The sequence below is a fragment of the Psammomys obesus genome, unplaced genomic scaffold, assembly GCF_907164565.1.
Source record: "Psammomys obesus unplaced genomic scaffold, mPsaObe1.curated_primary_1811, whole genome shotgun sequence".
NCBI classification, from domain to species: domain Eukaryota; kingdom Metazoa; phylum Chordata; class Mammalia; order Rodentia; family Muridae; genus Psammomys; species Psammomys obesus.
Genome location: NW_026585687.1, coordinates 3,609,040 through 3,634,495, shown reverse-complemented (window position 1 = coordinate 3,634,495; position 25,456 = coordinate 3,609,040). Strand labels below are relative to the sequence as shown.

The window sequence follows — 25,456 nt, the reverse complement described above, 5'->3', positions numbered from 1 at the left end:
AAGGAAATCATGAAATTTGCTGGCAAATGGTGGGAACTAGACAAGATCATCTTGAGTGAGGTTACCCAGAAGCAGAAAGACACACGTGGCACATACTAACCCATAAATCATGGTATATACTAACTAATAGGCTTATAATATAGGATAAACATACTAAAATCTATACTCCTAAAGAAGCTAAACAACAAGAAAGACCCTAGGGAAGATGCTCAATTCTCTTTTAGAAGGGCAAATGTGATAGACATTGGAAGCAGGAGAAGACAGGGAACAGGACAGAAGCCTGCCACAGAGGGCCTCTGAAAGAACCTACTGATAGAGGTATCAAAGCAGGGGCTGAGACACATAGCCAAACTTTGGGCAGAATACATGGAATTTTATGAAAGAATGGGGAGATAAAAAAAAATTGGAGGGGACAGGACCTCCTAAAAGAGACCAACAGAGCAAAAAAAAAAAAAAAGTGGGAGCCCTAGGGTCCCTGCAGAAACTGATACTCCAACCAAGGACCATGCATGGGGAGGACCTAAAACCCCTGCCCTGATGTAGCCCATAGACTCAGTCTTAAAGTAGGATCCCTAGTAAAGGGAGCAGGGGCTGTCTTTGGCATGAACTCAGTGGCTGGCTCTCTGATCACCTCCACCTTGCCAGGCTACAATGCAGCATGTCCTGATGAGACCTGATAGGTTAGGGTCAGATAGAAAGGGAGGAGGTCTTCCCCTATCAGTGGACTAAGGGAGGGGCATAGGTGGAAAAGAGGGATGGAGCGGATGGAGCGTGGGATTGGGAGATGAGGGAGGGTGCTACAAAGTGAATAAACTGTAATAAATAATAATGATTTTAAAAATCAATAAATGGAATTTTTAAAAGATTAAAAAACATAGAGACAGCTATTCAGATACATTTCTATTGTACATCTCTCATTGCAAAGCTAGACTCTCTTTTGAGTCTCCTTTTTCACTTTCCTTAAACTGTCCTTTAGTATTTGCTACTTAATCTCATTAACATAAATATTAACAATTCCTGGTTGTTTCCATCAGGAACTTTGGACACATTAATATTCTTTATGTCTTTGCAGATGCCAGTTGCTTCCATGAGGAAATGTGCCCATCCATCTTTTTGTCTTTGGGTTATTCAATGTTTTTTGGGTTTTTTTTTTTTTTTAGCCATCTTTCATAGTTTTACAACATAAGCTAAAAAGAAAATTATTTGGGCTGGCCATTGGTGGCGAATGCTTAAAATCCCAGCACTTAGGACACAGAAGCAAGAGGATCACAAGTTTAAGGCCATACCATGTCCATAGCAAGTTCCAAAGCAGGCAGAGCTATATAATGAGACCCTGTCTGAAAAAAAATTTTAAAAAGGAACATTAGTTCTTTTTCATTCTATTTCAACCATATTGGAGGAGCATTCTTGGAGTTTATGTTTAAATGAGGTATGAGGTATTTTTCAGTAGATATCATGACAGGAGAAACTAGATTTCTCATGTTCAGGCAGTCCTTTCAAAAAATAGTTTAAGACTCATATAAGATATTGCTCTAGAAAATTGGAAGAAAGAAACAGGAACAAGACAGGAGGAAGGGGAGTTATCACAAATGGATAGTTTTCAATTCTAGTTTGACCCAAGAATGAGAAGAGAAGAGCCTATATCTTGCCTTTGATTGAGAGTCCTTTAAAATATATTACAGATGTTGTGATTTGATTTTCCATTCATCAAAGCATAATTTGAAGCCAAAGAGGAAGAAACTCTTCCTCACAATGAAGGCAGGGAGGGGTGTTGTTTTCAGTACCCTTCTTCCTCTTCCTTCCCAGAATCTGAAAGGCTCCACAAGACCCAGAGCTGACCTCAGCCCAATTGAACTTACCTTGAACTCTTGGACAAACTTCTCTGTTTCAAGCAGAAAGGCTTTGGCATGACATATACAAAACTCTGACTATTGATTGTTTTCTTGTGAGGCTATACTTTCTTTAACAGAAAGAAAAATACCTTGTTTTAATATCTTGTTTTAATGCTCCTGCCTACTAGCTACATCCTTGCTTGCCTATTAACTGAGGCTTTACCCAGAAATATACAAGCTCAAAATAGATCTTCTCTACCAACTCATCTGAGTTAGGTCGTAGCTGAGTTTGATGGATAACTGATCTGAGATGGGACCTAGAAAGTAATCATCATTCCCACAAAAGATCAATAAAAGGTCACATAGAAGAATTAAGACCTTCCTAAGTCCTGCTTTCAGGGTTAGGAGATATGAAGTCTAGGACCACTAGAAGCCTGAATGGAAAGAAAGAGGACCCCAAGAAGAGTGAGTAAAAGCATAAAGGATAGCAAGTCTCATTACAGCTTTTAGGAATTTTGTCTTTCTTTTAAAATGGGACTACAGTTTGGTGATGATGATGTAATAAGAACATTTGTCATGGCTGTTGGGCAAACACATGATTGGAAAGGATGCTGAAGCCCAGAAGTTGAAGGAGTATTCACTAATGAGCTCCACATCATTGTAGCTTTTATTTCAGTATAATGAATGGATAAGTGCTACAATCCACACCCAGCATAGCTATGAAGAAAATAAAAAGTCTTTTCACACTTCTCTCCAACACCTTGAAATTTGGCTTTCCTATGTTGCTTATCCTGTGACATTGCCATCAGATTCCCTAATACAAAAACACATTTGCATGCACACACATACACACAAACATACATGGCCTGTGTCCTGTAGTCTATGTCTCTTATATACCAGTCTTTGTTCCCATTAAGTTGTCAATACCTGCATAAAGCATTAGGTGATCATAGTTTAAGATCGAACCCCCTTCAGAAAGTATTTCACACCGTTTTAAGACCAAACACGCTTTACAACCTCCCAAAGTATTGAGAGGGCATAAGGAAGAATGGGGAGAAAACAACTCTGAACAACCAGAAGTCATGGATTCTCTGAAGAATTGAGACCACATTGCACAACTAAAAACACTGCAATAAACCTGTTGCCTCATCTGTTAAAAAAAAAAAAGGAAAGAAGTAGAAATAAGAATAATAATGCTAACCAGCAGAAGTAGAATGAATGTTCTATATTTTGTTATTTTCCTGGCTGATTTTTTTTTTTTTTTGTGCCAAGGATGAATATTGTTGGGTCACATTACTTACTATTTCCTTATTAAGCAATGAGAACTATTATCTTAGCGAATAGTCTGTGGGACATCTACCTGTAAATCTAAAACAATACAGGAGACATTCTGAGTTTGATGTTAAAAACTGAGGGCTCCAAACCTTTTGTTTCCTAAGAAAGAATAGGATTGTGTTAAATGAGGCATGAAATGACACAGTGATGGGAGATCCAGAAATCAAGGGTTTTATCAGCTAATTTACCAAACAGTCGGGAACTAGCTAAGTAAACTGAAGTTAAATGCAGGAGCTGGAACAATTTAAAATCAAGATATAGAAGCATTTTACACACTAACATGATATAGTCATTAAATAATTTCAAGTAAAAAAAAAATCTGAGGAAAGTTCTGCATGGTGGTGCATACCTGTAATCCCAGGACTGAAGAGGCTGCAGGTGGAAATCAACAGTTTGAAGCCAGTGTGAGCTCCATTGCAAGTTCCAGGTCATCTCGATCTGTAGAAAAACAAAACAATAAAACAAACAAACAAACAAAAAAACAGCTAAGAAAATAACAAAATCCACAGCACTTTACCAGTGATGGCTAGTTTTATATTCACTTGACCCAGTTGGAATTTTGGAACAGGGAGATTCAGTTGAGGAACTGTTCCCACCATATTGGCCTCAGAGTGTGGGGATCTCTGCAAATGCCAGGGACAGACATCCCCTTGAGGCAATAAGGAAGTCTGGATTTCTAGAGTCTGACAACCAGGCTGTTGATCTTACTTAGGCATATGTAAGTACAGTACAATTTGGGGAAAAATGTTTCCTGGTGTCAAACAACCCCCTGTGCACAATAAGGCATAATTACATTGAAATTCTTCTCAAAGTACATGTCACCTCTTCCAAGAAGATGGATTCTAGAGATAGGCTACTTGTGTTATCTTACAGATCTAGGAAGGCATCTGGTGTGGTCTTAATTATATAGATAGCACAGAGAGAGAGAGAGAGAGAGAGAGGTCATCTGGGATATCAGCCACCTCCAGTCTTGTTTATGGGAGTCCCTGGCCATACAGATAGCACAGAGGTCACCTAGACTATTAACTAACTCCAGTCCTGTTTTTGAAGGCCTGGAGGAGCCTCTGGCCATACAGATAGCACAGAGGTCACCTAGACTATTAACCATCTTTGGTCCTGCTTGGGGGAGCTTGGAGGAGCTAGGTATGGCCTGGCCCTACAAATAGTGCAAAGGTCACCTTGGCTATTATTAGCCACCTCATTTCCTAGCCTTCTGGGCAGATCAGCTTAGGCATCTCTTTCATTGACTAGACATCACTGTGTGTTTAACATTCCTGGTTTCCCTAGTACTGTGAGTGCAAGGGCCTTTGTGTTCCCAATATGTGGGCAAGCCTGTGGTGTATTTTCTTGATTGATGTGGGAGATCACGGATCACTGTGGGTAGTACCAGTCTTAGGCTACAAGAAAGTGAACTAACCAAGCCAGTAAGCAACACCCTTCTCCATGGACTCTGTATCAGTTGTGCTTCGAGATTTATGCCTTGAATTCCTGCCTTGACTTCCCTGGACTACAGACAACGAGCTATAAGATGAAATCAACCCTTTCCTCCTCAAGTTGATTTTCGTCATTTATTTTTTTATTGCAGCAATAGAAATAGCAACTAAGAAACTACCCTTTGAAGGCTAAAATAAATAATAAAAGCACATTTGTTTATATCTGCATTAAAAAAGCAAAGGTACACTGAAGAACAATGAGAACTTAATAGTTAGAGAACAAAGGTCAAAGAGAGTTTCCATTATATACATGATTCATTTAGTTTACTTTTTGTGTGTATGAGTATCTGCCTACATGTATGTATGTATACTACATGTGTTCCTGGTACCCTTAAATGCCCAACTGGTGTTCCAGACACCAGTTGTAAGTCAACACATGGATACTGGGAACCAAATCTGGGTCCTCTGCAAGAGCAGATCACTGAATCACTGAGCACTGAGCCATCTCTCCAGCTCCTATATACTAATTTGTTTATGCATATATACATACTTAGTTTTCAATTATGTGAATACCTCAACTATTCAAAACACCAAATAATATCTTTAAAGTTAAATATGACTTTTACCCTATGGGTGGCTTTATTTTTCTTCTTTATGTCCTTATAACATCTAAATTTCTTAAATCCTCTATGACAAGCATATGTTGCTTACATTAAACAGAAAATAAGTTAAAACTAAAGTTGAGCAAGCGTCTAGTTTTGCTTCCTGAGGAAGAGAGGTAGATGAGTCCAGGCTAAGACAGCCTTTCTCACTTATGACTTACTCTATTAGGATTATTTACCTTCAAAATAGATGATGCAATCCCTGTACCTGGGTTCCTAGAGCCTTGTGTTTCCTTTTCAGTTTGCATTATAAGGCTCCATTCTTTAGCCTTATAAATGCAGCATCAGAATAAACAAGTTTTATAATTCTCAGAGAAAATACAAAAAAAATATTTAAGTAAATTGGAATTTCAGATAAATTATTTAAACATGAAATCATACAAAAGTTCTTCCTGCTTATCTGAAATTCCAACCTCACTGCTTGGCTTTTGTTTGTTTGTTTTATTCTAAGTTTTGTAATTCTGCCAACTCCAGAAGTGAGCCTACTGGGTAAAGGCTGCCAGTTTGTAAAGAGCCATAGCACATTCCTGGGAATGATGATACAAATGAAGGGTGCTTAGACAGCACTCTTATTCTTGTTGGAGTGAGGATAAAGATTCAGATCACACTCAGCTAGCAAACAGTGATAAGGACGTGCCTTCTAAAGAAAATGGAGCCTTTAATGTTTAGGGCTCTCATTTGGCTTAGTTGAAAACTCGAGTTTCTGGCTGCTTTGGATTATTCCTGCAGTCAAGTCATCTTTATTCTGGTTAAAACAAAATATCTCACCATTAGAGACCAGACAGTTCTATACATTATAGTAACTAACAAATATTGAGCACTTACTGTGTGCTAGTATCAATTCATGTAATTTATTATGCATTGCTCCATTTTTCTTCCTTAATAAATATATATAAATCCTATTATTACCTCATTTTACATATAAAGGAACAATGATTAGCAATATTAAATAAGTTGGCCAACTTAAAAGGCTAATAGTGAAATTTCTGGGATTCAAATCTAGATTTCATGGCCTTCTACAGTCTAGATAAGTAACAGCTGTGTTCTCTACAGTGCAGCTTCAGAAATGGTAGGCAATCAAACCATGTCACCTGGGCTGTTTAGAAAGTACCCATCACAGAAGAGAGGGCAAAAGGAATTAAGAGCCAGAACATGGGGATGAGTGTCACAAAATACCACTGCCCAGGTATGGCATTGCCTTTGCAATCATGAGCACATAACAGCTATGAAAACTTTCCATCATAGATAGAGGAGATTCCTATGAGTCCCCATCTCTTTCTGAGAAGCTAATGACTGTTAATGGTCGATGGAGGAGACAAGTGTCATTTTCTCGAGGTAGCCACTGGGAAAATAAGTGGGAAGCAAAAAAAGGGGTTCAGAAAGAAATAAAGAACAATTGAGGGGTAAAATATCAAGGAAAAATAAGTAAAAGAATTTTGCAAATAGCCAGAAAAAATAAAATAAAATAAACATTACTTTTATTGTTCAAATCCCACCTCATTGCAAGACTATTGGAGACAGCATTCCAATCTATAGTCACACAAAAGTAAAATACTCCTCTTCTATGTCAAATCTCCCAAGCTTCAGAAAATACCCCAAAGAATGTTGGGTTTGTCCTGATAATCACTTTACAACATAACCAGCTGAAAGGATTCCTTTAGTCAAGCACACTCACTTTCCACAAAGTGCACTTTCCCCTCAAAGTCTTCTAAGAGGCAGAATTTCCTCCCTGTTTCTCCTCAACCCATCTTCCTGCAGTGCATGTGGCACTGTCCTCCACTGCAACTGGTCATCACTGCACTGCACCAGGGTTCCGTTAGAATCCTGGTGATGATCTCTTTCAGTTTTCTCTCATTTTCAACTCTTGGCACATGATGCTCACAGACTCTCTTTAAAAGGCTTCCTGTTTTCTCTGGCAATTCTTTTTTTCTCTCAGTCAATTTTAGTTACTGGAATGCACTACCTGTGTACTTTAACCACAACTTTATTTTCAGCCTTTTCTTATTTTCTGTTTAGTTTTCATTTGGCCTATTAAAATAGTTGTAATTATTTCCTCTGTGTGAGTAATTTACATTCCTATTGTTAAACATGTGATCTTACCTGATATGTAATTCATTTAAAAATTCCTGCTAAATATTTCTACTAAAAGAGCAATAATAATAATGAATACTTTACATTAAACTGTATAAAGTACTGGGCCAGTTAGGTTGTTTGTTTGTTTGCTTGTTTGTTTGTTTTGATTACTTTGTACAGCTAGAGTTATCTCGGAAAAGGAAACCTCAGTTTTAAAAAAATCTTCCACCAGACTGGCCTCTAGACAAGTCTGCAGGACATTTTCTTTATTAATGATTGATGTGAGAAGGTCCAGCTCACTGTGGGTGATGTTACCAATGAACAGGTAGGCCTAAGTTATATAAGAAAGCAAACTGAGCAAGCCATAAAGAACAAGTCAGTAAGCAACATTCTTCCATGCTCTCTACTTCAGTTGCTGCCTCCAGGTTCATGCCTTGAGTTCTTCCCTTGATTTCTGCTCATGATGGACTAAGTTGTAAGCTGAAATAAACCCTTTCCTCTCCATTTGTTTTTGGCCACAGTGTTTATCACAGCAATAGCAAGCAAACTAGGGGAAGTACTTTAAGATACATGATCTTATTTTATTCTAATGTACTTTGAGTTTAAAAATCCACAAGATGCATCCAGAGTTCAGCCAAGTCATTATCCGACTGTGACCACTGGAAATAGCACCAGCATTGTTAAGGGAAATAAAATCCTTAATCTACCTCCATAATCTACAGTGACCTAAATCTGTGTCTGAGTTCCAAGAACGTAAAAAAATAGAAAATGTAATTGTATTCTTCAAACTCAAAAAGTACCTGAATATAAGCAAAGGAAGTAGACACTCAGCACAATCTAAATCAAACATCTTACTATCATGTCACTAATAGTAAAATATGTCATAATTTTTCATAAACATACTTTTTACTAGGTATGGTAGCTCATGCTTGTGGTCTCATACCTACCCAAAACTATATATATATATGTGTGTGTGTGTGTGTGTGTGTGTGTGAGATTATAGATGAAATCCTTTTCTAAACACTGTTTTACATTTTTATATACTTCTTAAACTAAGGGTGTAGTAAATAATTTACTCTTTTTTTATAATTAAGAGCATAATCTCAGCAGCTTCTGAGATGAACAGAATAACTGGAACTGGCCTTGATCACTATCACTGTGAACTGCATCAGGTCTCTCATGTCTGTACAGCCACAGTGCAATCGTTAACTACGCTGCTATGATTATCTACTTAAATGGCTCCTGGACAGTAGAGACATAGTGTAGTATGGCTCCCAGAAGGTATTTTCTACACTCATGTTCACTTGTTTAGTTAATTCAAAATCAATCCTTCAAATATGAAGATGGCTCCCATTTCTCAATGGCAGCTCATTTCTCAGAAAGACCAGAGTGTCTGATGAGCGGTGACAAATACCTACCATTCTGGTACTCTGGAGAGGAACGTAAGAAGGTCTGGTGTGAGTTTGAGACCAGTATAAGGGGGGTAGCACTTTTCAACCCAGCATGAATTAAACTGAGTGACACTGAGTGACTATTTCAAAAACAAGCAACCTCTCATAAACCCTAGGACAAAATCAGTCTGTCTTAGTCCACTCTTGCTATATTATAAGTCTACGACAGAATGTGGGTAGTTTTCCATAAGAAATGCGCAAGAAAAGATATAGAAATCATTCAGAATTTCAATGAAAAATACATATGAAAATGCTACAAAATAGCAAGAAAGGTGTGGTTTTCTATTAATTAGATGTACATGTTTCAGTATATTGAATTCATTTCCTTCTTTCCCTGAAGATCTATCAACAGTCAATATAATTACAGACCCTTGCCAGAGACTACATGTGGAACAATGGCAGTGGCAGTCAGGTTGGGAGTGAGATAGGGCAGCATTGTGTCAAAATACTATCTGCTAGAATTTAGTTTACTCCTTTCCTAAGTGTCAAGTGTTTACTGCACAAATAGTATCACCAGATGGTTGAGTTGAATATGTTAACATCTATATCAAACTTTAACAGTGAGGCCTAGAAAAAGAGCTTCAATAGTATTCCAAGCAAAAACAGAAAGAAAGAGATGTAGACTAGAAGAGTGAAGCATAAATACTGATTCAGTAACCATATAGAGATCGTGGAGATCAAAAAAGATTAAGGGTCTTTGAAAAACAAGATAAAACAGAATATTGAGTTTTATGAAAACACCCACAGTTAATCAACAGTGGAGATAAACAAGCAATCATAGTTAGAATAAAGTACCACAGTAAGCCAAGACAGCTATAATGTTATTTTGAAAGCCTTTGTGGATTTACATATTATACAATCTTGATTAAGGTTAAAGGCCAGTGGCAACAATCCAACTTCCTCTCAACAGCACTTACAAGAAAAATGAGCTTGCCAGAACAACTTGAATTGTTTTTTTACTGTTAAAGAATAGCAAACATTTAATAGATTTGATTATTTATTCTCCCCCAAAACATCTGAAAGAACATTATGTGATAATTGTGTGAACTGAAAAGAATCTCCATTTATCAAGTACTGAAGTAACTTCTAAACTTGGTAGAGATCTTAGGATATTGTCAGACATCAGGCATCTGAAGGCACAGTCAACAATAAAAGTTCTGCTGAAATTTCTCAGTATCCTGCCTCGCCCTTTCCCAAGTAGCATATGAAAATTGCAGTCATAAAGCACCACAGGGATTTTAAAAGTTGTAAAGGAAACTTATCTGGCCTCGACATTTCTCAATCTTCACAAACAATGAAAGAAATATTGATAAAACATTTCTCAAATGCAATTTGGCCACATGCCTCTGGCCCAAAACAGAATCCAAGTTTCTCTACCACTTAAAGCTGCAATGGCATTTGGGCATTTCCAATACATAATGTGTCGCCAGTGGGAACATTTAGTACAGAAGTCTACAAGAAGCAATGTGTTGTTTCACCAAGCTGCCCTCAAACTTGTGCGCCCTGTTGAGTTTTCTAGGATGAATCTGTATATTATCATGTATACAGTAAGGTATCTGGACTTACATGTTTAAGAGAATCTTGTCCACAGAAACAGTCATTGCCTTTACCTCCTTCTGAGCATATTCTAACTTAATCATGGCATGCATCTGTTACCTTTCTACCTATCTCATTTTGATTGTTTTGCTGTAGTGCTAAAGAATACAGGATTTAGTGTAATCAGGAGATTGCTTCTTCAAGCATCAGCATTATAACTACACAGTCACCTTCCTGTGTGAGTACATGTCCCAGAGACCTCTTCTAAAATGAAAATCTCTTGAACAAATTTGCACCCTGACCTTTGAGCTCACCTTTGATGAGTGTGGTCTTGCCAATTCCTATGGTGCCTTCAAAGCAGGCATTTTATCCTATTTTTGTATTGCAAAGTTACAGGATTTTTTTAATGCACGGGCATTTTACAGACACGTGCAAACCTCTTTAGCAACTACATTCCCCTCTGTTGCCTTTTGTTCATTGAAGTTACATACCAACAACATACTGTATGCCAATCACTGAGTTTGACAATGAGCATACAAAGCTGAAGCCACTGATGCTGCCCCGAAGTTCGTGGTCTACTGGGGAAGGCAAAAGTTCTAGCAATTAAACACAGTGAATGTCTTAATGGATAATTTAAGACTCCCTTGGCATGTTAGAATGTCAATATAGCCATCAGTATCTTTTGATTAGAAGAGTAGATAGATATGTGAAGACAAAATATAAGTGCAAACATAGCAGCAATCAATCCAAATTGGAGAGGCTGAATTAAGATAATTTAGAGGAGGACCTCTTCCCAGATCAATGAGGACCTCTTCCCAGATTCGAATGACTGAATGTGAACCTGAATCCTACACTGCCACAAAAAGTCCAGGCTGGAATAAGCAGAGAAATATTGGCCTAATGACAATATGTTATCCTGGGTGTCATGTAACCCCAGGTTAAAACTAGAAAATCAGCACCTGTCCAGAGAAGCAGTGAATAAATCATTTAAAACAGTAAAATAATAAAGAGTAAACAATGATAAGACTGACAGAAAACCCAAACAGAAAATGGGGAGGAGAGTAGGCCGCAGAAATGAGTGCAAAGGAATGATATCTGCAAAATAAATCATATTTGACTTCAGGCTCCCTAAAATAGCTTCCTCTATACTTACCTCATCAGTCATCAACATTGGGAAGTTGTGTGCTAAACTCTGCATCTCCACATTTTTTTTCCAGGAAAGTGGGCCATTTCCTTTTATGGGACTGCTAGCTAAATCAGTAGATAGCTAATATTTGGGAAAACTGGAAGTTAGATTATTTTCTTAGGTCTTCAATATCAATTGCTAAAGAAAATAGTTCTGCACTACTGGAGCAGCAGGTGTCCCCCAGGCTCCTTCCTGACTGATCCAAGCCAAGCTAGCTTCTTATCATCATTACCACTGTGCCATTGAGGTTCCGTGTCTACTCACTGAGGAGGTGGAACAAAGACTCACCCTCCCTTTGGGTGCATTGTGCCCTATTGGCAGAGGCTCTGTGCCATCATTGCTGGTGCTAAATCCCTCATTGAAAGACTGAGAGATAGTGACAATGCAGTAGAGTCTAAGCAGAAAAAGCTCTCAGGCTTCGAATGGGAACAGTGAAGTAGTAGCAGGAAAAAAAAATTAAACATAATGAACTTATAAAACATCAGCCATGGTCCACATTACTTAGGAGAATCCAGTAAGACATGAGTAAGAGAATTGCAATAAAGGATCAGAGAATAGCATATACCTCTGTAACATACTATACATATCTCAAAGAAAAAAATTGAGTTGTTAATTGCAGACTGATGGGATGGTTCTAGAGGTAAAGATGCTTGTCACCAAATCTGATGACCTGAGTTCAATCTTTAGAATTCACATGATGAAAAGAAGTAACTGACTCTGACAAGTTGTCTTCACGCACACTATAGCACAGAGACACATACACTCATACACATACAGGTAAATAAACATACACACAGTCACAAATTAAATAAATGAAACAAATAAATCTAGATAAGATACAATACTAATGGCTATCAAAAAGGATGACCCAGATATAATAACAAAGTGATTATAATTTCAAGTTTTTAAAATTACAATTAAAAATACAAAGAAAAATAAATGAAGTTAAAGTAACAGCAATCCAAGATTGACATGGTGCACAGTAACAACTCCAAAGGATTCTTCCTTGATGCCTCCCGACACATTCCTGAAGCATATAAACATAGACCGCAAGCACTTAGAACTTAATCAAAAGAAGTTCTGCGAACATGCTGATCAGACAACTGAACAGGCAGTACTAATGAAGAAAACACCAAAATTGATGAGCAGGAGATTCTAAGGGACAAAAGAAAATATGTCAACTTCAGAAAGCAAGGACTTAACAGAGTCCCTTAAAACAATTACAAAATCATTTTTGAACTTTAAGAATGGCTCATTAAAAATGTCTTTGTTCTGGTGCTAGTCCAACTGGATGTCTATATACAGAAAAATACAAATAGATCCATATTTATCACCATGCACAAAACTAAAGTCCAAGTGGATCAAAGACCTCAACATAAAACCAGCCACATTAAATCGGTTAGAAGAAAAAGTAGGGAAGACGCTAGAACTCATTGGCACAGGAGACTACTTCCTGAACAGAACACCAACAGCACAGGCTCTACAAGCAACAATCAATAAATAGGACCTCATGAAACTCAAAAGCTTCTGTAAAGCAAAAGACACTGTCATCAGAACAAAAATGACTGCCTACAGACTGGGAAAGGATCTTCACCAACCTTACATCTGACAGAGGGCTAATATCCAGTATATATAAAGAACTCAATAAGTTAAAAAGGAAAAAATCAAGTAATCCAATTAAAAAATAATGGGGTATGGAGCTAAACAGAGAACTCTCCGTAGAGGATTGTAGAATGGCAGAAAAACACTTAAAGAAATGCTCAATGTCCTTAGCCATTAGGGAAATGCAAATCAAAACAACCCTGAGATTTCACCATACACCCATCAGAATGGCTAAGATCAAAAACTCAAGTGACAGCACATGCTGGAGAGGTTGTGGGAAAGGGGAACCCTCCTCTATTGCTGGTGAGAATGCAAACTTGTACAACCACTTTGGAAGTCAATCTGGCGCTTTCTCAGAAAATTAAGAATAGTGCTTCCTCAAGAACCATCTATACCACTCCTAGGCATATATCCAAAATTTGCTCAGGTACACAACAAGGACATTTGCTCAGCCATGTTTGTAGCAGCTTTATTTGTAATAGCCAGAAAATGGAAACAACTCAGATGTCCCTCAGTTGAGGAATTGATACATAAATTGTGGTACTTTTACACAATGGAATACTACTCAACAATCAAAAATGAGGAAATCATGAAATTTGCAGACAAGTGGTGGAACCTAGAAATAATCATCCTGAGTGAGGTATCCCAAAAGCAGAAAGACACACATTGTATATCCTCACTTATATAGACCTATAAGATAGGATAAACATACTGAAATCTATACACCTAAAGAATATAAAAAAGAAAGAGGACCTGGGGTAAGATGATCATTCCTCACTTAGAAAGACAAATGGGATGGACATTGGATGTAGAAGAAAACAAGTAACAGGACAGGAGCCTGCCGCAGAGGGCCTCTGAAAGACTCTACCTAGCAGTGTATCAAAGCAGATATTAAGACTCATAACCAAACCTTCGGCAGAGTGCAGGGAATCATATGAAAGAAGAGGGAGTTAGTAAGAACTGGAGAGGACAGGAGCTCCACAAGGACTAAATATATTAGGGCACAGGGGTCTTTTATGAGGGGTCTTTTATGTTTCTCCAACCAAGGACCATGTATGGATATAACCTAGAACCCCTGCTCAGATGTAGCCCATGGTTACCTCAGTATCCAAGTGGGTACCCTAGTAAGGGGAACAGGGACTATTTCTGACATGAACTCAATGGCTGGTTCTTTGACCACCCCCCACCCCCGAGGGAGGAGCAGCCTTGCTAGGCCACATAAGAGGACATTGCAGCCAATCCTGAAGAGACCTGATAAGCTAGGGTCAGATGGAAGGGGAGGAGGATCTCCCCTATCAGTGGACTTAGAGAGGGGCAGGGAGGAGATGAGGGAGGGATGGTGGGATTCAGAGGGAATGAAGGAGGGCTCTACTTCTGGGATACAAAGTAAATTACTTGTGATTAATATAAAAAATAAAAATTATTATAAAAGAAGAAAGACAAACGGGATGGACATTGGAAGTAGGAGAAAACAAGTAACAGGACAGGAACCTACCACTGAGGTCCTCTGAAAGTCTCTACCTAGAAGTGTGTCAAAGCAGATACTGAGACTCATAACCAAAAATGAAGTTTTTAAGCTTTTTCAGTCACTGCTCTTTTCAAGCAGCTTGCAGAAAAATCTAGTGGTCTTTGGAATATCCTCTGACAGTGAAATCTACATTCAGATGTGCAGATGGCCATAACTCTTTGTTTGAGTTCATGTTCCATGCTTGAAATTAATAGTGAGCAGTACAGAAACACAGCCACAGTAAACTCTTGAAAAACTGAAATTGAAGTCAAATGAAGAACATGATCATTCATAAGTAGTTGGTATCATGTGCTTGGAGACCTCAGTACATTCCAACTTTCCAAAACATAAAGTCTTCAGAGCACTTGTGATATCTGGCAGTGTTGATTACAAATGAGGTCTTTACTCTTTCTCCAAACAAGGAATATGTATGGATGCAACCTTGAACCTCTGCTCAGATGTAGCCCTTGGTAACTCAGTATCCAAGTGGCTACCCTAATAAGGGAACAGGGATTGTTACTGACATGAACTCAATGGCGGGATATTTTACCTCTCCCGCCCCTCCCAAGGGAGGAACAGCCCTGCTAGGCCACAGAGGAGGACTTTGCAACCAGTCCTGAAGATACCTGATAAACCAGTATCAGATGAAAGGGGAGGAGGTTCTCCCCTATCAGTGGACTTGGAAAGGGGCAGGGAGGAGATGAAGGAGGGAGGGTAGGATTGGGAGGGAAAGAGGGAGCAGGATACAGCAGGGATACAAAGTTAACAAACTATAATATTAAAAAAATAAAAATTAAAAAAAACCACAGCCCAAATATACAGCCCAAAAAAAGAGGTCTTTAAACACTGATGTCCACAATGTCCCACTGAGTGGAAATGGAGGTTTTGGCCAGGGTAGAGTGCCCAAATCTGCTAAGATTAATGGGAGTGAATTACCTTTTTTGCTACAAAGGAATGTTTGGACATCAGTGAAAAATGAGTCAAAACAAAACTGAATATCCACATTCTTTTAACATTATATTAAACATTTAAATTGTATGAAATCTCTCCAGACCTCAGAATTACACTCTATCTTTAATGCCATTTAGGTGATATGCGTTTATTATTATATTAAAATATCACAAAAAACAATAAAAAATGTCTTTATTCACATTCATAGTCAATAGTTACCTGAGTCTGAGAAACAGCTGAATCGCTTCCAAGTCTGGAGATTTGTGCATGGCTCCATATGGTCACTAGGAATGACTTATAAGTGACAGTATAAGTGGATAAAAAAAAAACCCTCAATTTCAATTCATACTTTTTCTCTGTATACATGTACAAGTGAAGAGAGAAAGCAACAGAGAAATATATAGTTAACAGCCATGATTTTATAATTGAAAAGTAGAGACTGAACCATTACTATTGGTGTACATAATAGTAAAAGATAATTTGGTGAAAGATGATGTGATAACAGTCTTTGAGTTGTATGAAATGTCATCTCTAAAATGAAACAGAGCTGGGAAGGGGCAGGGAGAGGAAACCAGGAGGATGGGAACTACCATTGATATGTAAAGTGAACAACTAAATAAAGTGAAAAGGTTTTTTGGAAGATGGAAAAACTGTAAGTGGTGGTGAATGGCTTCAAGGATACAGCTTCTTCCAGATATAACAGGACTGATACCTATGAACTCTGGTGTGGCGGCATGAACAGGGCCTGCAGAGGTTCAAACCAGACAGGATCCCAGCACTAAGACATGGAAATAGACATAGGCTCACACCTCTAACCAAGAAGCTATTTCCATTGATACCTGTAGGGAAGGAAAAAAAAATCCGTTTTTCCCAATGGAGTGTTACTGGATGTATCAACCAAACTCCAAGACAGAACCCAGGCCCAGAAGTTGGTCAACACAGACTCCATGTTTTTTGTTTGTCTGTTTCTTTGTTTTGCGTGTGTTCATTGTTTTGTTTTATTTTGTATTTTTTTATCTTTTTTTTTTCAGTTTACGTATCTGCTTTTATTTGGGGGATTGGAAAGTTGTTGTATCTATTTTTTTATTTTGAGAGCAAGGGAGAAAAAGAATGTAATCTTGGGTAGGTAAAAAGGACCTGAGAGGAGTTGGGGGAGGAAAAATAAGATCAAAACATACTGTACAAAACAAATAAAATGAAAAATGTTAAAGAAAAAAATTCATCAAACCACCATAACACAAACCTCAGCTAACTTAAATTAATTCAATAGAATGATCACTCATCACAATAGTTTCAAATGAGAAATGAGTAACAGAACAATAACAAGATTTATTAAGACTTGAAAATGTATATATATGTAAGTAATCAATTGGCCAAAAACAAAGTCTGAAATCAAATTTTAGAATTTTCTGTGTCTGACTGTATCACTGTCAATATCCTGATTGTCATATTGTACTATAAATATTAAGATGCTGCCAATGAGGAAAACTTTATGAAACATACAATTTGTGTTATTTTTTTAAAACTACAACAATCCAAAAACATAAACTTTTAGTAAGAAACCAAGTCAGGAACTAGAAAAGATCATCTTGAGTGAGGTAACCCATAGGTATATGCTCACTTATAAGCTGATATTAGCCATATAATATAGGATAAACATACTAAAATCTACAGACCTAAATAAGCTAAACACTAAGTAGGACCCTAAGGAGGATGCTTAAATCCCATTCAGGATGGCAAACAGGATAGACACCTGAAGTGGTGGTGAAAGATCCCCGGAGGGTATCTTCCGTCAGAGAGACCCCCTCCCAAGGATCAACGAGTCCATTCGGATGCAAACAGCAAGAGGCTTTTATTTTGATACTCGGATACCCGGGGCGAAAAGTCATTCGGAAGACTTCCGCGCCCCCTAGATGGGAAGCTGGGGTTTTTATAGGGTTTTAGAGGCAGAAGCACTGGTACAGAAACAAGAGGGCATGGTTACAGGGGGCTGATTGGTACGTTTACACGAGACCACAATTTGCGTCAAAGTTTGGCAGGGGCACCAAGATTCCAGGAACTGGGTGGTCGGGGGGGTAGGATGACCCCTTGACGTGGCCCGCCACCTGTTATTTTGTTTTTCCCTATCTTAGCTGAAACAGTCTCACAGATATCTATGAGAGTGATTAACACAAACTGTTTTTAGTATGACTGGGGCACCCTGACCACAGATATCCCAAGTGGGTGACACAGCTAGGATTTCTCAGTAATTTTCCAGTTTCTCATCTGGCCTTCAGAGTTTTACAAAACAGTGGTGTCTCACAAAATGGCATTAGCTATGTTTAACTTAGTGTGAGGCTGGGGTCTTTCAGTGGAAGAGAGGAAACAGGACAGGAGCCTACTATAGAGGGTCCTCAAAAGCTCCACCCAACAGGGGATTAAAGCAGATGTTGAGACTCACAGCCAAACTTTGGGCAGAGCACAGGGAGTCTCATGGAAGAAGAGGGGGGTAGGGGATAGAAGGACATGGAGGGGACAGGAGCCCCACAAGGAGACCAACAAAGCTAAAAAATCTGTTCCCAGGGCGTCCTGCAGAGCTGATACAACAACAAAGGACCACACATGGAGAGGACCTAGACCTGCTGCTCAAATGTAGCTGACTGGCAGCTAAGTCTCCATGTGTGTTACCAAGTAAGGGGAGCAAGGTTGTCTCTGTCATGAACTTGGTTGCCTGCTCTTTGATCACTTGCCCCTGGCAATGCAGCCTTACAAGTCCACAGAGGAAAAGGATCCAGGTAGTCCTGATGTGGCTTAATAAGCTATGGGCAGATGGCAAAGGAGAAGAACTCTCCCTTTCAGTGGACTAGGGGTAGGGGATAAGGCAGAAGATGGAGGGAGGGTGAGACTGGAAGGAGTTGAGGGAGGGGGCTTAAATTGGGATATATAATGAATAAATTGTGAAAAAATAAAATTAAAAAGTTAAGAAACCAAGTCAAGACTAGAGAAATGGCTCATGAATTAAAAGCACTTACCATTCTTGAAGAGCACTCAGATTCAATTCCTAGCTTCCATATGGCAGCTAACAACCAGTTCCAGGGAATCTGATACTCTTCTGACTTCTGCAAGCTCTTACACATATATGGTATACATACATATATACACTCAGGGACACATACATACATATAGAGTAAATATTTTGAAAGAAAAAAAATAAGACATACAGGAAAAAGTATAAAATATTAGAGTAAGAAATGGACAGTATAATGTTTTTTTTAATTTTTATTAATTACAGTTTATTTACTTTGTATCCCCCCCGTAGCTACCTCACTCCTCCCCTTCCAATCCCACCCTCCCTTTTCCCCACCCGTGTCCCTCTCCCAGTCCACTGATAAGGGAGGTCCTCCTTCCCTTCCCTCTGATCCTAGTCTATCATGTCTCATCAGGAGTGGCTGCATTGTCTTCCTCTGTCGCCTGGTAAGGCTGCTCCCCCTTGGGGTGGAGGTGATCAAAGAGCAGCCCAAAACAGAGAACAGGACAGGAGCCTACCACAGAAGGCCTCTGAAAGGCTCTACCCTGCAGATGCTGAGACTCATAGCCAAACTTTGGGCAGAGTGCAGGGAATCTTATGAAAGAAGTGGGAGATAGTAAGACCTGGAGAGGACAGGAGCTCCACAAGTACATCAACAGATACTAAAAGTCTGGGCATAGGGGTCTTTTCTGAAAGTGATACGCTAGCCAAAGACCACTCATGGAGATGGCCTGGAACCCCTGCACAGATGTAGCCAACGGAAGTTCAGTGTCCAAGTGGGTTCCATAGTAATGGGAAAAGGAACTGCCTCTGACATGAACTGATTGGCCTGTTCTTTGATCACCTCACTCTTAGGGGGGAGCATCCTTACCAGGCCACAGAAGATGACAATGCAGCTACTCCTGGTGAGACCTAATAAACTAGGATCAGAAGGAAGGAGAGGGGGACCTCCCCTATCAGTGGACTTGGGGAGTGGTATGGGTGGAGAAGGGGGAGGAAGCGAGGGATTGGGAGAGGAGGAGAGAGGAAGCTACAGAGGGGATACAAAGTGAATAAAGTGTAATTAATAAAAAATTAAAAATTAATAAATAAAATGAAAAAAATAAAAAGTTAGTAAAAAAAAGAATGTGGCATAATCTGATTGGCCTGCTCGTTGATCACCTCCCCCTGAGGGGGGAGCAGCCTTACCAGGCCACAGTAGAGGACAATGCAGCCAATTTTGATGAGAACTGATAGACTAAGATCAGAAAGGAGAGGAGAACCTCCCCTATCAGTGGACTTGGGGAGTGGCATGCATGCAGAAAGGGGAGGGAGGGTGGGATCGGGAGGGGAGGAGGAAGGGGCTTATGGGGGGATACAAAATGAATAAAGTATAATTAATATAAAATTAAAAAAAGAATGTATAATATTCTCAAAAGGTTAACTTTTTTAAAAATTTCCAACAACCCAAAATTTTTTTTCCTTTTTCTTTTTTTTTTAAAAATTTCATTTTTTTCTTATCAGTTACATTTTACTAACTCTGTATCCCAGCCGTGTCCCGATCCCTCATTCCTTCCCAGTCCCTCCCTCCCTCCCTCATCTCCACTGTGCCCCTTTCCAAGTCCACTGATAGGGGGGACCTCCTCCTCATTCATCTGATCTTGTTTTATCAGGTATCTTCAGGACTGGCTGCAAAGCTCTCCTCTGTGGCCTAACAGGACTGCTCCTCCCTTGGGGGTTGGGGAGGCCAAAGAGCCAGTCATTGAATTCCTGTTAGAAATAGTCCTTGTTCCCCTCACTATGGGAAACCAATTGGTTACTGAGCTATCACAGGCTACATCTGAGCAGAGGTTCTAGATTATATACATACATGGTCCTTGGTTGAATGTCAGTCTCAAAAAAGACCCTGTGCCCAGATATATTTGGTCCTTGTGGAGCTCCTATCCTTTCCCCATCAGACTAACTCCTCTTTTTTCTTATGATTCCCTGTACTCTGCCAAAGGTTTGGTCATGAGTCTTTGCTTTGAAAACACTGCTAGTTAGAGTCTTTCAAATGCGCTCAGTAGAAACTGTCATATGTTCAATGCACATCCCATCTGTCTTTCTAAACGAGGATTGATGATCTTACCCCATGTCCGCTCTCTTGATTATCTTTTTTAGGTGTACAGATTTCATTATGTTTATCACATCTTATAGGTCTATATAAGTGAGTATATGCCGTGTTTGTCTTTCTCCTTCTGGGATATTTCATTCAGGATGATCTAGAAAAGATCCCACCATTTGCCTGCAAATTTTATGATTTCCTCCTTTTTGATTGCTAAGTAGTATTCCATTGTGTAAAAATACCACAATTTCTGAACCCATTCCTCCTTTAATGGACATCTGGGTTGTTTCCAGGTTCTGGCTATTACAAATAAAGCTGCTATAAACATGGTTGAGCAAATATCCCTTTTGTGTACTTGAGCAAACTTTGGGTATATACCTAGCAGTGGTATAGCTGGTTCTTGAGGAAGCACTATTCCTAATTGTCTTAGAAAGCGCCAGATAGATTTCCAGAGTGGTTGTACCAGTTTACATTCCCACCAGCAGTGGAGGAGGGTTCCCTTTTCTCCACAACCTCTCCAGCATGTGTTGTCCCTTGAGGTTTTCATCTTGGCCATTCTGATGGGTGTAAGGTGATATCTCAGGGTCGTTTTGATTTGCATTTCCCTGATGGCTAATGAGGATGAGCATTTCTTTAAGTGTTTCTCTGCCATTCGATATTCCTCTGTCGAGAATTCTCTGTTTAGCTCTGTTCTCCATTTTTTAATTGGATTACGTGGTTTGCTGCTTTTCAGCTTCTTTACTTCTTTGTATATACTCGATATTAGTCCTCTGTCAGATAAAGGGTTAGTGAAGATTCTTTCCCAATCTGTAGGCAGTCGTTTTGTTTTGATGACAGTGTCCTTCGCTTTACAGAAGCTTTTCAGTTTCATGAGGTCCCATTTAGTGATTGTTGCTCTTAGAGCCTGTGCTGTTGGTGTTCTGTTCAGGAAGTTTTCTCCTGTGCCAATGAGTTCTAGGCTGTTCTCCACTTTTTCTTCTAACAGATTTAGAGTATCTGGTTTTATGTTGAGATCTTTAATCCACTTGGACTTTAGTTTTGCGCAGGGTGATAAATATAGATCTATTTTCATTTTTCTGCATGTGGACATCCAGTTGGCCCAGCACCATTTGTTGAAGATGCTGTCTTTTTTTCCATTGAATGGTTTTGGCTTCTTTGTCAAAAATTGAGTATTCATAGGTGTGTGGGTTTATTTCTGGGTCTTCTATGCGGTTCCATTGATCCTTCTTTCTGTTTTTATGCCAATACCATGCAGTTTTTATTACTATTGCTCTGTAGTACAACTTGAGATCGGGGATGGAGATACCTCCAGATGATCTGTCCAACAACCCAAAATTAAAAGTACATTTTACAGTCATATAACATAACTCTTCTACTCTCCTTTTTTCCTCCTCCTCCTTCTCCTCTTCTTTTCTTTTCCTTCCTGTTGTCTTTCAGAGACTTAGTTACACCATGATCAGTAGTTATAAATATCATTTCAATGTCTTTGTGAAACTTAACAAAAAAGACTAGACTGTATTTTAAATGAATGAGTATAAATCCTAGAAATATTACCTTCAATGAATCTTTAAAGCGGCATCTTTAAAATATTCATCCAACTGAGCTATGGAAGGGCATTAATGAACATTTAAATAAGCAACACCACAGAGATAAAATACAGCATTAATGTCCTAAAGGAAATAAATGTCACAAATCAAAGTTAATGATTGCATTTTTTTGATATACCAAAATGAAAAGTAAAGGGGGAAGAGGACCTCCCTTATCAGTGAAATTGAAGAAAGGAATGAGAGGAAATGAGAGAGGGAGGAAGGGATTGGGACAGAGGAAGGAAATGGGACGGAATGAAGGAGGGAGTACAGCTGGGATACAAAGTGAATAAATTGTAATTAATATAAATAATAAAAATTTAATTTAAAATAAAAAAAATCTGCAAAAACATTGCATTGAACAGTACATTGTATTCTATAATAATTATTAGGTGAAGATTTTCCACTGTGCGTTTGTAAAACAAGCACAAAAGTAACTTTCTAACAAATATTTGTTGCTGAAAGAGAGTAAAATTAAAAGAATAGAAACACTCCATAGTTGGAAACCAAAAAGAGTAAAAGAAAAAAAAAAGATAGCTGTCTATGAAATGGAAGTCAAAAGGCTCTTTTTATTCGCCATTTCCTCAGACCTGTCCCTGTTGGACTAGCGAGTTTAGAGTTAATGTCTGGCAGTTGGCAGACAAAGCACCTCTTCCAGCAGACACACATAAACAAGAAAGCAATGTTTCTAGACCTCTTTCTTTGTGTAAAAAAACATTCGTGTTGGCTCGCCTGGTCTCAAAGTTCAGCAAGGCTCTCTACAACATTCTCCAAACTCAGAAATGGGACAGTAGTCATGCAGCATGGGATATTTATTTATATAGAATGTTATCAGCACTTCCTGTGGTAAAACAGGAAGGAAGGGAAGGGTTGACAGTTAAAAACCCAGAAGGAGACAAACGATGTGGTATTTAAATCTAGGGATCAAAACGTCAAGTTCTTAGAGAGTCCATTTTGAGTGCTCATAGCTATAGTTCATTTGTTTGCTTGTTTAAATTATGTTGAACTCAAGAAAGCCTGGAGATTGAATACTAATTAGAAACAGAACCTGTTTCATTTAGAAATCAAAGCAGTTTGGAACCATTTCAGAGAAGGGAAATACCCATAATATTTTAGTGCAAGAGATGGGGAAAAAGTTCAAAATTACCATAGCACACAGTAAGATGACAGCAAATAATAATCTCAGAATTATATGCTCACAGTTTCAAAACCCTTTTCACAAACCTCATTTGGTAAACATGGCGAAAGACTATTGTGTTAAGAGATTCCTTTTGTGGGCATCGCTGGATCTCTGCCGCCAAAATGAAGCAAGAACATTTCAATGCTCATCTCGCATCCAGAAGAAAATCACGCCTTCCCCTCTTTTGAAAGAGCTGAGACTGAAGTATAATGTTCGCTCCATGCCCACTAGAAAGAATGATGAAGTTCAAGTTGTCCGAGGACACTACAAAGGCAAGGAGATTGGCAAAGTGGTCCAGGTGCATAGGAAGAAGCATGTTGTCAACATTGAGCAAGTGCTGCGAGAAATGGCTAACGGCACAACCATCCATGTGGGCATCCACCCCAGCAAGGTGGTTATCACCAGAATAAAGCTGGGCAAAGACCACAAGAAGATCCTGGAAAGGAAATCCAAGTATCAACGAGTAGGAAAGGAAAAGGGCAAATACAAGGAAAAAAACAATTGAGAAGATGCAGGGATAAAAGCCTCTCATACACAACTTTCATTAAAGACTGTTCCAGTTTAAAAAAAAAAAATAACAATCAGATTCAAGTAAACTTTCACTTCTTCTTGGACATTCTACATTTTCATTTCTCCTGGTCTCATGAGGAATCTGTTCAACTAAAAAACAGCTATCTGTCAGTGTCCCATATGGTTTTACCCACATTTTTCTGTATATATAGAAAACACCAACCTATAAACTAGAAACATTTGAGACTGATGCACCCTGGCATGTCCCAAATCAGCAATAATGAAACTAAACAAACTGAGTCCTAAATTCATGATCATATCAGTTATACATCTAGAGGTCCAGCTGAGTCCTGTTCTTGTCTGTTCTCTAAAACTCAAGATGAAAAATCTCCATTTTTGAGTTTCTTTTATTAAGATCAAAATCTAAGTCATGCAATCTAGGCTCCAGGCTGGCCAAGAAGAAGATGCCTCTGAACAGAATATAAACACACATATTTATTAAGAGATAATGATAAAGAAAATCATTGCTGACATTTATATATTAAAGTAAAAATATACCTCCAAAAATTCACATGACTGTGAAAATATTTTTTTTAATCAAGATTAATGCCCAACATTATCTGAGAGCCCACCCATTCAAACCACCAAGCCAGCCAGTCCAAGATGTGGAAAACTTCCTGGAACTTTATACCAGAAGTCATTCTTTTAGACACTATCTAATTACAGACTGACAATTTTAGGATGTAAATGATTCCGAAAGAACAAAAACTATAATGTGAACAAAAATTACATTTATTGGAAATATAATTTGTGAGAGAAAATATTACACTTAGGCCTCATAACATAAGACAATAGTTTTATTTTGCAAAGCAGAGATCTGGGGAGCCAAGGAGTTGAATCAGCTATCCAGTCAATGATAAAAAAAAAAAAAATTCAGCCCAGATCAATCCCCAGAGTAAAAGCTGCTAGTAGTCACTAAGGTAAGCAACCTCTTGGGATACAGTTTCTCTTGCTACTATCTCCTGTTCTGTACTCTAGAGGAGCAGATCTAAATAAGAAAAAGAAAAAAATACGGGCTTTGAATTTTTGATTTGATTCAAAATTTTTGCCCAGGTCTAGTTCTGTTTCCATTTTGGTGCTAAGGACAGTAAGTACAAAGATACTTGTGCATGCTAAGGAAGCACTGTACTGAAGCCACAACCACAGCCTTAACATGTAGATGCCTGTTTTATCTTTTCAAATATAAGCTCTTTACTGAAAGCATAATAATTGAACCAGTGCCTTGCATAATGAGCTGCATCTGTGCCTTTCTGTTTGTTTTGTTGTTGTTGTTGTTTTGTTTTGTTTTCTGAAAGGCAGTGCTTCTTGACAAGAGAGGTGAAGCTAAGGACTAAGCCACAAATCAAATAGTCAAACTAATTTTGCTTGTTTTCTAAAAAATTTACTGGTTGCTGATGAGATAAAGAGATCAATGATAATTTATGAGCACACCCCTAGGGGATTTCCCCTGCTACTGAGAAAT

The 25,456-nt window shown here is 38.6% G+C and overlaps 1 pseudogene; it reads left to right on the top strand.

Moving 5' to 3' along the window:
* The window catches only part of LOC129665482 (60S ribosomal protein L26-like), a 69,213-nt pseudogene extending 45,268 nt beyond the window's left edge, over positions 1-23,945 (top strand).
* Positions 23,946-25,456: the final 1,511 nt, after the last annotated feature.